Source organism: Oncorhynchus nerka, linkage group LG3, assembly GCF_034236695.1.
Source record: "Oncorhynchus nerka isolate Pitt River linkage group LG3, Oner_Uvic_2.0, whole genome shotgun sequence".
Taxonomy (NCBI): Eukaryota; Metazoa; Chordata; class Actinopteri; order Salmoniformes; family Salmonidae; genus Oncorhynchus; species Oncorhynchus nerka.
The window spans coordinates 14410848-14425132 of NC_088398.1; the positions used below are offsets into that span (position 1 = coordinate 14410848).

The following is a 14285-nucleotide window of genomic DNA, read 5'->3' on the forward strand; positions in this document are numbered from 1 at the left end:
GCATGAGAGAAAATCGATCTAACACACATTTTAAACTGGGTGGTTCGAGCCCTGAATTCTGATTGGCTGACAGCTGTGGTATATCAGAGGTATACCATGGGTACAACAAAAAATGTGTATGTAATCCTCTACTTACATTGATAACCAGTTTATAATAGCAATAAGTCACCTCGGGGGTTTGTGGTATATGGTCGATATATCACGGCTAAGGGCTGTTCTTATGCACGACGCAATGCGGAGTGCATAAGAACCGCCCTTAGCCGTGGTATATTGGCCATATTCTTATGTACGACGCAATGCGGAGTGCATAGGAACCGCCCTTAGCCATGGTATATTGGCCATATAACACACCCCTTCAGGCCTTATTGCTTAAGTATAAAAAATTATATGGAAGTCTATAAGCACCACCTTCATAAACAATCGGATTAGTTTTAAGACATTAGATGGGGTTAGGGGCATTTTTGTTTTAGTATTTGTATTTATAGATTTGATAATTTATTCAAGATGAGACGATTTGTGCACTGCAGGAAAAGTGTGAGAAATAATGAATAATGTGTAGCTGTGATGGACCTTTAATAAGAAAGTTATTTTAGAGTGTGTTTTCTTCATTGGGTACCTTTACATATCCGTGACTTCAATTTGTCTGTAATTTCTCCCATGTTGCTAAAATCTTCAGCATAGTACAAATGCTTATCATCCGGCTCGGAAGCAATTTCCCTGAGCTCCTCTTCGATGGCTTTACCAACACCAAGTGCATATATTGTGATACCTGGGGGCGGGGAAGCAGGTCAAAGGTCAGAAGGAAGTGGATGAATGACTCCTAAGAGAAGATGGTACTCTATTAAAGGCTATTTAAATGGCTCTGCAATCAGATCAAGTTCAGCAAACACGATGTAAGAAACCGTACCGGCATCCTTTGACTTAGTGGCCCATTTCGACACATCATCCTGGGATCGTCCGTCGGTGAACACAGTACTGACCCGTGGCATGTCGGGCCTGGCCCCCTCCTTGGCAGAGAAGCTGTACTCAAACATGTGACGCAGGGCAGCGCCCGTCATGGATCCTCTGCCCATATACTGCATCCGCGACACGGCCCTGTTGATGTCCCGGCCTGAGGTATACTGACCCAGGATGAACTCTGTGCGGACCTTACTGGAGTACTGCAGCAGCCCCACGTGGGTGCCCGTGCCGGACACGTCCAGAGAGTACACGATGCTGTTCACAAACTGCTTGGCAAGGTCAAAGTTGGCCGGCACCAGGCTCTTAGAACCGTCAATTACAAATACCAGATCCATCACTCCATCTGAACACTCTGCCTCTGCCGTATTAGAGACAAATAGTGGTGAGTCGTCACGACACTCCAAATAAACTATACCATGGCAAGACAGCAGCAGAATGTACTAGCCTACATTACTTAAACAATGTCGCTGATAGGCTAATAACTGGCTCATTTTACAATAATGGCCCAACATTATGAGGACCTACCTGTGTGCAGGTCAGGGGCGCAACTTTGGTTTTAGAGTGGGGGGGACATATTATTCTTTTTATCCAGTCGGATAAACACTCCAAACAGCCTACCTGGCCGCTTAGAGGCGTCCACATGGTCCTAAAGCACACCATTGCATCGTTTTCTATCACATTCCAATGATAAAACTGGGGGGGACAAAAATGCAATTTCAGAATGTGCGGGGGGACAAGTCCCCCGTCCCCAGTGAAAGTTGCACCCCTGGTGCAGGTCAAATTCAAATAGTAATAAGGATCATTCTCATTAATAATGGAAATGTGTGTTCTCTACTCTATTCCAGGCTTCATGGTACCAAATACATAGTCATTTTAATGCAACATTGGGTAATAATGTGCATGAATATCCATCTACCTATCGAGGACTACTCTTACTTCCGTCATGACATATGTGTGTCACTGTCAAACGGTATGGAATATTCCTCTTAATCCAGGAAAAGAACACCCTGGACTAGAGGGAGCATCAGGATTAACCATGACCTCATAATCACAACTCACAATTTATGTAACATATAAACACCAGGATGGAAAAACACTCAGTCACAGTCAGACCCATTACAAAATAGGAAGTTAGGTGTATATTTGAAGGCAGTCCAACTTCACCTCAGTCACATAAGCATTAATGCGTAACATTCATTCTAACATACCAATTCAAAGGGATGTGAATCCATTGGGCCAAAACAGCATGATGCATAGAGAAGATCCTCTTATTACTGTGCAATGTCCAAAAGATCTGTTACCACACAGCTGATAGGAAGACATGGAAGCAGGCCATGGACCTACTCTGGCAGGTTCTGTTATCAGGTCTGAGTTTGTAGCCTTCTCGACATCGACACACAAATGAATCTTCAGTGTTCACACAGTCATGTGTGAACCCATGGTTACCAAGTGAACATGGATCAAGCTCTGCCGTGAGTAAAAGTGATCAGACCCAGTTGTTGAGGTCAATAAGCAAGACTTGCTAGTATGTTGAAATCTAAGTAAAATGTTGAATACAAATGATATTTCTGCGTATTAGGTGAGACTGAGATACAGAAAAACAGAAAAATGTATCTTCAGTGTTCACACACTCGTGTTCACACCCGTGGTCGCCAAGAGCACAGTGGTCAATCTCTGAGAGGTGTTAGTCACATCGGGTACAGAGATAGAAACAAGGCAGGAGAGAGAAAGGGACAACGCATGTTAATATTCTTTCAGGGAAGTAACACTTCTACACTGTTATATAGAAATATAACAGTGACTCACATATTCACTACATTCAACAAATAAATACATTACAAATGTTTTCCTCAACACTGCCCACGCAGTGAGCACAGCACTCTGTTGCTGAGTCCTCCAGGGACTGATCTTTTGAATGAACAGTTTCTGATTGCTTTATTTGTTAGATTAAATATATTTTAAACCATTTTTAGAGGTGTACTGGCACTTCCATCTCAGGAGGGGGGAAGTTGAGTACAGTGTTGTTAATAGCACAGTTACACAGTTCATACAACCAGAGGAGTGATGAACTTACTGCTGCAGGTCTTGCCATCGCGGTTGAGAACATAGCCCCTCGTGCATCTACAGACGTAGGACTCAGGAGAGCTGACACAGTCATGCTGACAGCCATGGTTCCCCAGGTCACAGTAATCTATTCCTGGGGGGGGAAAGGTAGAGACACACATAGATGGGCTTGAATTCATACATTATTCTCAGGATGTCAAAAAGAGAATAGGTGCCTTTAATTTGAAATGTTCTTTATTTCCTGTACTACCAGTTGTTTCTGCCTATTTTATTTAAGCAGCACTTACAGATTATGATTAACACACAGGGCTCTGAAATCAATATTCCAAATGTGTTAGGATTGTAATACACTCGAGAGGTGTGCTTTCTGAAGTGAATTGAAATGTTTATTGTGCAATTTGCATCGGAACATACACTCTTAGAAAAAAGGTGCTATCTAGAGCCAAAAAGGTTTGTTCGGCTGTCCCCATAGGAGAACCCTTTTGGTTCCATGTAGAACCCTTTCTACAGATCAAACCAGATGGAACCCTGGCTGTCTGTTATGATTTCTTAGTATTCTGGTACCATGGACACACTCCCCCATATGTCAGCAGCCAGTGAGATGATTCAAAAAGCACACTTCCTCTTGGAGATCTCCCCTATGCTACTCTGAAGTCTGAAGTTCCACTAGAGATCTAGGGGCACGTCCAAATGTGGGTGAACTTGGACCTCCACCTCCACCCTTCAACTGCTTAAAGAACTGATTGTGAACACTACTATAGTCAAGCATAGTTGCATCACTGAGCCAGTCCATGGATTGAAATGTAACCAAAAACAAAGTATTTATTGTTTTCAGTATAATAGACCATCAGATTTGAGCAATGAAAGGACATATGAAAATCTGGAATTCAGGTTAACCTTCACAAGCAGATAAATTACTTGTTTTCAGGGTAAATTCATTATTTTTGTTCTATGTTAACTTTAGTCATAACCACAAAAAAAGAAAGAAAGAAGAAAATCTAAGAATCTCACTTCGGCACGTGCTCTCGTCCTCGTTGAGTTCCTACCCAAGCCGGCAGCGACACTCGTAGCCGAGTACCCCTGGCATGTTGGCACAGATGTGGGCACAGCCATGGTCCACCACATCACACGGGTCTTCCGCTACAGAACCAGGAGGACCACAAAAGACAGGATTGAATACTACTGCTGTAGCTGACCCTAACCCTAACCAGAACCCTAAACCTTCCCCTGTGCTTCTGCTGCTGTTCACTCACCGCGGCAGGTCTTGCCATCGGAGTTAAGGGTGTAACCCCTTCTGCACCGGCACATGTAGGAGGCTGGGGTGCTCACACAGAGGTGATCACACTGATGGTCCATCACAGAGCACAGGTCTGTACCTAATACATACACACACATATACATACAAATAATACATCCTTAGAATCTCCATCGATATAATGATTAAAGCACATGAAAGTATTGAGAGATGAACAGAGAGAAAACACCTCCACACAGATTGGACTGGAAGACGGAGGTGAGGGTCTCTATCTGGCTGAAGTTGGCCACCAGGTACACATGCTCCAAGTGGGGCTCACTCCTGATGGCCCGCAGCGTGTTCATATCCACCCTGCCCACTCCGATGGCGAATATCTGGATGCCCCCTGCCGGGCCTGTGCTGCCACCTCCTCCACCGTGTCCTGGGGGCGCCCGTCCGTTATGATCATGGCGATGCGGGGGATGTGCATGTCGGCGGGTCGGGCGCCCTCTGGCTCGGTGAAGGCTGTCTCCATGGTGTACTGGATAACCAGGCCGGTCATGGTGCCGGTGGCCAGGTGGTCCATGGCCTTCACCACCCGCTCCACATCTGCCTTGAATACAACAGTTATGTTGTAGACTGTTTCTGTGCAACTGTACTAGGAAAACCAAATAACGTATTGTAAAAAGAATAGAACAGTATATCAGAGAGAGAGAGAGACCCAACCCATATTTATGCTTATTTATTTTCCCTTGTGTACTTTAACCATTTGTACACTGTTAAAACACAGTGTATATATATAATATGACATTTGTAATGTCTTTATTGTTTTGATACTTCTGTATGTGTAATGTTTACTGTTAATTTGTATTGTTTATTTCACTTTTGCATATTATCTACCTCACTTGCTTTGGCAATGTTAACACATGTTTCCCATGCCAATAAAGCCCCTTGAATTGAATTGAATTGAATTGAGAGAGAGAGAGAGAGAGAGAGAGAGAGAGAGAGAGAGAGAGAGAGAGACACAAAAATAACTTGTTCTCCAAGCTACCTTGCTGCGATAGTTGTTATGGGTTAACTTGTTCCCATGGGCCTAGACTACCTTGCTGCTGTAGGTGTTGAGGGAGAACTCGTACTGCAGCGGTCCGACGCGTGTCGCCTCGGGCCCCACGTCCAGGAAGGCCAGGATGTTGGTGATGAAGATCTTGACCTTTTCGTAGTCGCTGGGACGCACGCTGTGGGAGCTGTCGATGATGAACACAAAATCCAGGGGCTTCCCTTTACACAGGCTCTCTGGGGAAAGACACAGGCATTACTGGAGGTACAGTAGGACATGCATACTATATGTGATAATTACACAGGCATTACTGGAGGTACAGTAGGACAGGCATACCATATGTGATAATTACACAGGCATTACCGGAGGTACAGTAGGCCAGTGATATTATATGTGATAATTATACAGGCATTACCGGAGGTACAGTAGGCCAGGCATACTATATGTGATAATTACACAGGAATTACTGGAGGTACAGTAGGCCAGGCATACTATATGTGATAATTACACAGGCATTACTGGAGGTACAGTAGGCCAGGCATACTATATGTGATAATTACACAGGAATTACTGGAGGTACAGTAGGCCAGGCATACTATATGTGATAATTACACAGGCATTACTGGAGGTACAGTAGGCCAGGCATACTATATGTGATAATTACACAGGCATTACTGGAGGTACAGTAGGCCAGGCATACTATGTGATAATTACACAGGCATTACTGGAGGTACAGTAGGCCAGGCATACTATATGTGATAATTACACAGGCATTACTGGAGGTACAGTAGGACAGGCATACTATATGTGATAATTACACAGGCATTACTGGAGGTACAGTAGGCCAGGCATACTATCTGATAATTACACAGGCATTACTGGAGGTACAGTAGGACAGGCATACTATATGTGATAATTACACAGGCATTACTGGAGGTACAGTAGGCCAGGCATACTATATGTGATAATTACACAGGCATTACTGGAGGTACAGTAGGCCAGGCATACTATGTGATAATTACACAGGCATTACTGGAGGTACAGTAGGCCAGGCATACTATATGTGATAATTACACTGGCATTACTGGAGGTACAGTAGGCCAGGCATACTATGTGATAATTACACAGGCATTACTGGAGGTACAGTAGGCCAGGCATACTATATGTGATAATTACACTGGCATTACTGGAGGTACAGTAGGCCAGGAATACTATATGTGATAATTACACAGGCATTACTGGAGGTACAGTAGGCCAGGCATACTATATGTGATAATTACACAGGCATTACTGGAGGTACAGTAGGCCAGGCATACTATATGTGATAATTACACAGGCATTACTGGAGGTACAGTAGGACAGGCATACTATATGTGATAATTACACAGGCATTACTGGAGGTACAGTAGGCCAGGCATACTATATGTGATAATTACACTGGCATTACTGGAGGTACAGTAGGCCAGGCATGCTATATGTGATAATTACACAGGCATTACTGGAGGTACAGTAGGACAGGCATACTATATGTGATAATTACACAGGCATTACTGGAGGTACAGTAGGACAGGCATACCATATGTGATAATTACACAGGCATTACTGGAGGTACAGTAGGCCAGGCATACTATATGTGATAATTACACAGGCATTACTGGAGGTACAGTAGGCCAGGCATGCTATATGTGATAATTACACAGGCATTACTGGAGGTACAGTAGGCCAGGCATACTATGTGATAATTACACAGGCATTACTGGAGGTACAGTAGGACAGGCATACTATATGTGATAATTACACAGGCATTACTGGAGGTACAGTAGGCCAGGCATACTATGTGTGATAATTACACAGGCATTACTGGAGGTACAGTAGGACAGGCATACTATATGTGATAATTACACAGGCATTACTGGAGGTACAGTAGGACAGGCATACCATATGTGATAATTACACAGACATTACTGGAGGTACAGTAGGCCAGGCATACTATCTGATAATTACACAGGCATTACTGGAGGTACAGTAGGACAGGCATACTATATGTGATAATTACACAGGCATTACTGGAGGTACAGTAGGCCAGGCATACTATATGTGATAATTACACAGGCATTACTGGAGGTACAGTAGGCCAGGCATACTATGTGATAATTACACAGGCATTACTGGAGGTACAGTAGGCCAGGCATACTATATGTGATAATTACACTGGCATTACTGGAGGTACAGTAGGCCAGGCATACTATGTGATAATTACACAGGCATTACTGGAGGTACAGTAGGCCAGGCATACTATATGTGATAATTACACTGGCATTACTGGAGGTACAGTAGGCCAGGAATACTATATGTGATAATTACACAGGCATTACTGGAGGTACAGTAGGCCAGGCATATTATATGTGATAATTACACAGGCATTACTGGAGGTACAGTAGGCCAGGCATACTATATGTGATAATTACACAGGCATTACTGGAGGTACAGTAGGACAGGCATACTATATGTGATAATTACACAGGCATTACTGGAGGTACAGTAGGCCAGGCATACTATATGTGATAATTACACTGGCATTACTGGAGGTACAGTAGGCCAGGCATGCTATATGTGATAATTACACAGGCATTACTGGAGGTACAGTAGGACAGGCATACTATATGTGATAATTACACAGGCATTACTGGAGGTACAGTAGGACAGGCATACCATATGTGATAATTACACAGGCATTACTGGAGGTACAGTAGGCCAGGCATACTATATGTGATAATTACACAGGCATTACTGGAGGTACAGTAGGCCAGGCATGCTATATGTGATAATTACACAGGCATTACTGGAGGTACAGTAGGCCAGGCATACTATGTGATAATTACACAGGCATTACTGGAGGTACAGTAGGACAGGCATACTATATGTGATAATTACACAGGCATTACTGGAGGTACAGTAGGCCAGGCATACTATGTGTGATAATTACACAGGCATTACTGGAGGTACAGTAGGACAGGCATACTATATGTGATAATTACACAGGCATTACTGGAGGTACAGTAGGACAGGCATACCATATGTGATAATTACACAGACATTACTGGAGGTACAGTAGGCCAGGCATGCTATATGTGATAATTACACAGGCATTACTGGAGGTACAGTAGGCCAGGCATAATATGTGATAATTACACAGGCATTACTGGAGGTACAGTAGGACAGGCATACTATATGTGATAATTACACAGGCATTACTGGAGGTACAGTAGGCCAGGCATACTATATGTGATAATTACACAGGCATTACTGGAGGTACAGTAGGCCAGGCATACTATATGTGATAATTACACTGGCATTACTGGAGGTACAGTAGGCCAGGCATACTATATGTGATAATTACACAGGCATTACTGAAGGTACAGTAGGCCAGGCATACTATATGTGATAATTACACTGGCATTACTGGAGGTACAGTAGGCCAGGAATACTATATGTGATAATTACACAGGCATTACTGGAGGTACAGTAGGCCAGGCATACTATATGTGATAATTACACAGGCATTACTGGAGGTACAGTAGGCCAGGCATACTATATGTGATAATTACACAGGCATTACTGGAGGTACAGTAGACCAGGCATACTATATGTGATAATTACACAGGCATTACTGGAGGTACAGTAGGCCAGGCATGCTATATGTGATAATTACACAGGCATTACTGGAGGTACAGTAGGCCAGGCATACTATATGTGATAATTACACAGGCATTACTGGAGGTACAGTAGGCCAGGCATACTATATGTGATAATTACACAGGCATTACTGGAGGTACAGTAGGCCAGGCATACTATGTGATAATTACACAGGCATTACTGGAGGTACAGTAGGCCAGGCATACTATATGTGATAATTACACTGGCATTACTGGAGGTACAGTAGGCCAGGCATACTATATGTGATAATTACACAGGCATTACTGGAGGTACAGTAGGCCAGGCATACTATATGTGATAATTACACAGGCATTACTGGAGGTACAGTAGGCCAGGCATACTATGTGATAATTACACAGGCATTACTGGAGGTACAGTAGGCCAGGCATACTATATGTGATAATTACACTGGCATTACTGGAGGTACAGTAGGCCAGGAATACTATATGTGATAATTACACAGGCATTACTGGAGGTACAGTAGGCCAGGCATACTATATGTGATAATTACACAGGCATTACTGGAGGTACAGTAGGACAGGCATACTATATGTGATAATTACACAGCCATTACTGGAGGTACAGTAGGCCAGGCATACTATATGTGATAATTACACAGGCATTACTGGAGGTACAGTAGGCCAGGCATACTATGTGATAATTACACTGGCATTACTGGAGGTACAGTAGGCCAGGAATACTATATGTGATAATTACACAGGCATTACTGGAGGTACAGTAGGCCAGGCATACTATATGTGATAATTACACAGGCATTACTGGAGGTACAGTAGGACAGGCATACTATATGTGATAATTACACAGGCATTACTGGAGGTACAGTAGGCCAGGCATACTATATGTGATAATTACACAGGCATTACTGGAGGTACAGTAGGCCAGGCATACTATGTGATAATTACACAGGCATTACTGGAGGTACAGTAGGCCAGGCATACTATATGTGATAATTACACAGGCATTACTGGAGGTACAGTAGGCCAGGCATGCTATATGTGATAATTACACAGGCTTTCTGGGGGAAGACACAGGCATGGCGGCAGGATAGCCTCGTGGTTAGAGCGTTGGACTAGTAACCGGAAGTTTGCATGTTCAAATCCCCGAGCTGACAAGGTACAAATCTGTCGTTCTGCCCCTGAACAGGCAGTTAACCCACCTTCCTAGGCCGTCATTGAAAATAAGAATTTGTTCTTAACTGACTTGCCTAGTTGAATAAGGTAAAAAATAAAATAAATTACTGGAGGTACCTTAGGCCAGGCATACTATATGTGATAATTACACAGGCTCTCTGGGGGAGAACACAAAGAAAGCCTTAATGGAAGTATTGTACTGTATATATGATTACTGTAACTCTAATATAGTATTTATAGGGGGAGAACACAAAGAAAGCCTTAATGGAAGTATTGTACCGTATATATGCTTACTGTAACTCTAATATAGTATTTACAGGGGCTCTCTGAGGAACATACAGATAATCTGACTGGAAGTAGTCTTACTATACTGTATATAACTCTGATATTTACATGGGCTCTCTGTATGAAGAAACCAAAAGTTGGGTCTTACTTCAAGTACTGTAGTACATCATTCTGACACTGTCTGGTTGATTCTTTCTTTTTGAGTTTGGACAGTGGTTATTACTTTGTGTGCTCAGTCAGTCAGTCTGAGAGCAGAGGAAATAGTTATCTAGTCTCCAGTAATCCTGGGAAAAGACAAGAAGAACAACTTCTACATGCTCCATATATTCCCCTAGAGAGGACCAGTTCCCCTGGTCAGACATTGATTTTACTTGATCTTTACTGAGGGGAAATACATATATTATGAATATACATTCTGTACATGTGCACACACATATGGTCTGTATATTCCATTATATTGTACTGTATGTCCATTATATTATACTGTATATCTCATTAAATTGTACTGTATATTATTTTATATTGTACTGTATATTCCATTATATTGCACTGCATGTCCCATTATATTGCACTGTATGTCCCATTATATTATACTGTATGTCTGATTATATTGTACTGTATGTCCATTATATTATACTGTATGTCCATTATATTGCACTGTATGTCCCATTATATTATACTGTATGTCCATTATATTATACTGTATGTCCATTATATTGCACTGTATGTCCATTATATTATACTGTATGTCCATTATATTGCACTGTATGTCTCATTATATTATACTGTATGTCTCATTATATTGTACTGTATGTCCATTATATTATACTGTATATTCCATTGTATTATACTGTATGTCTCATTACATTGTACTGTATGTCCATTATATTGTACTCTAGGTCCCATTATATTCCACACATTCCACTATCTTCCATTGTATTTGTATTTATTACTCTTCCTCAGGTCCAAATTGTGAAGGGACCTCTGGTGGCATGTCTTGTGGGGTTTGCATGGGTGTCCGAGCTGTGTGCTAGACAGCTCGGTGCATTCAGCATGTCAACACTTCTTTCAAAAACAAGTAGTGATGAAGTCAATCTCTCTTCTGCTTTGAGCCATGAGAGATTTACATGCATATTATTAATGTTAGCATTTAAAAGCCAGCCGTGCTGCCCTGTTCTGAGACAATTGTAATTTTCGGAGGTCCCTCTTTGTGGCGCCTGACCACACAACTGAATAGTAGTCAGGTGTGACAATACTAGAACCTGTAGGACCTGCATTGTTGATAGTATTGATTGTGACACAAACCACAATATTTAGCTAGCACCACATTTCCTTTAGTACCAGTAATCTCTGCTGGTCTTACCCACTGAGTTGGACTGGATGGCCGAGTCATTGCGTCCTCCGGACAGAACGGATGGTCTGGGACGGCGTCTGTCTCTGTGGTCCACTCGGACTGCATCGCAGCAGAGCAGGCAAAAGAGCCTTGACCAGGGGGACACACAGACGGATGGACAGACAGACAGCAGCTGGTAAAACAATTGCGAAGACAACCAACTCAACCTCCAGTCCTGAGGATGAGTGTACAACAACAAACACAAACACTGCCTGTCACTGACAGGAATCAATTTCACCTCCTGCCTGCCTGAAACCACAGCTTCAAATTTCACCTCATTAACCCAGAATGGTTGCCATGTCATAGCACAGTACGATTAGGCCTGTGTCCCAAATGGCACACTATTGCCTATAATGGTCAAAAGTAGTGCACTTTATAGGGAAAATGGTGCCATTTAAGACGCAACAACAGCTACAATGTATACAACACATTCCAGACCTAAGCTACCAGTGAGGGAGGTCCACAATCTAATATAAGAACATGCACCAGTTCCCTTCAGTTTATGAACTGAAATGTAACATTGGCTGCTCCTGGGTGTCTTCCCACAGAGTTATTAATACATGGAACAAAACTCCACTCTGAGTTGAGATGTTTAGGTGCTACAGGTGGTTTGCAGTGATTTAAAGCGGTCTATAATACACAGCAGACTGTTCCTCTGTCAGTTCTCTGCAGAGCCATCTGTTATCACTCCCATAGACCCCTACATACACCTTGCTGCTACACTCAACACACAGGCAGCTGTTGACTGTACAGGCCATTCTTTAAGACATCCAGTAGTTGTGTTCCATGGCTTTAAAAGACATAGCCATGCCCATTCTAGAACACATACAGTATGTTCTATTTAACTAGGCAAGTCAGTTAAGAACAAATTCTTAGTTACAATGACAGCCCAAACCTGGGCCAATTGTGCACCGCCCTATTTGAGTCCCAATCACGGCTGGTTGTGATACAGCCTGGATTTGAACCAGGTTGTCTGTAGTGACACCTCAAGCACTGAGCGGCAGTGCCTTAGACCACTTCACCACTCTGGAGCCCGAGAGATGAGCTGATTACACTGAGTTGTTCCTTAGTCTGTTCACAGGTCTGAGATGCAAAGGAGTCCCAGACATGTTTATGACTGTCAGTGACCTGAAGCAAGCAGGGTCACACACTTATGGAACATCAATTCCTGTTCAACTACCACAGCTGCACAAGCATTTGGTAAGTGAAAACAAGACACACAATGCAAGCACATGCCAGAGATCGATACAACAGTTACTATTACTCGTTCAGTCTGTAATTGAAAATGAAGGAGATGGACCTTATACAATTGGAGTCCTAAACAAAATAATTACAAACTACAGTATTTTTTAACCTTTTGTCATGGCCATATTGTATCTTGTCATCTAATGTTGAATCTCAACCAAACACAGTCTAATGTGGAATCTGAATCATGTTGACTATATATTAACTTCTATTTATTTTTTATCTTGGAGCTCAGATTCTGTGTGGTAAACACCACATCTGTCATGAGTGTTCATGCTGCAGGGTGACACTACCTATTGAACTTAACATCAAAATATCAGTTTCCTTACCTTAATATCAAAATAAAGTTTGGTGAAAATATCTGTCAGTATATCTAAATTAAAAGTGTTTAAAAAAAATAAGTAAAGCAGGAAAAGGAAATCCACTTGGTTGAGTGAGTCAAGCTGGTGACTGTTGTAGTTGTGCAGTCAGTCAGAGATGCAGATGTCCTTTAGTTCTCTCTCTCTCTCTATGCACGTGCAGCAGACTAGCTCCCTCTCCTCTGGGACTGACTGTTTCTGTATTTACTCTTAGCTGCCTTACCTCAGTCTGGCTCTGACCTGGGGAGCGAAGCCTCCTATTGGAGACATTATGTGGAGAAAATAAATTGGTGTATTGATCAAATCTTCATGTTTTCATACAACAGGTTATCCGTTTAAACTATCATTTCAGTATGTCAAGACAATCAAGACATCTTCAACTGAGCCCACCAAGCATTTTGGTAACCATTAATATGATCTTCTTTGATCAGAAATAGTGACCAATAATCAAACAGATATCCCATCCACCCGTTCTTACACCTGACAAATAGCATTGTGAAAAGCTGATAAGTGTGTCTACAACTCAACTGTATTGTACATTTCTCAAAGTAAATGACACGCGTATTGGTTTTGCCAATGGTCAGATAGTTCAACTATAGTACTGTGGTCCTGGTCCAATGGTGGTCCAAGCTACAGTGTAAGGTTACTGTACCTGGAAGACATCTGGATGAACTCTCCACATTGAACAGAAGGAAACAGTAAGGCAGCAGTTTATGGAAAAGGGTCTAAGTGCACTGAAAGCACTGCTTTGATGTCAATCATCCTGAAAATAGACTACCTGTCTTACAATGACAACATTATGGCCCTAACAGCTTTTAAA

General features: G+C 42.4%; 1 pseudogene; it reads right to left on the reverse strand.

The window, feature by feature from the left end:
• Positions 1–321: 321 nt before the first annotated feature.
• LOC115113968 (matrilin-2-like) lies at positions 322–13042 on the reverse strand (annotated as a pseudogene).
• Between the last annotated feature and the right edge of the window lie 1243 nt (positions 13043–14285).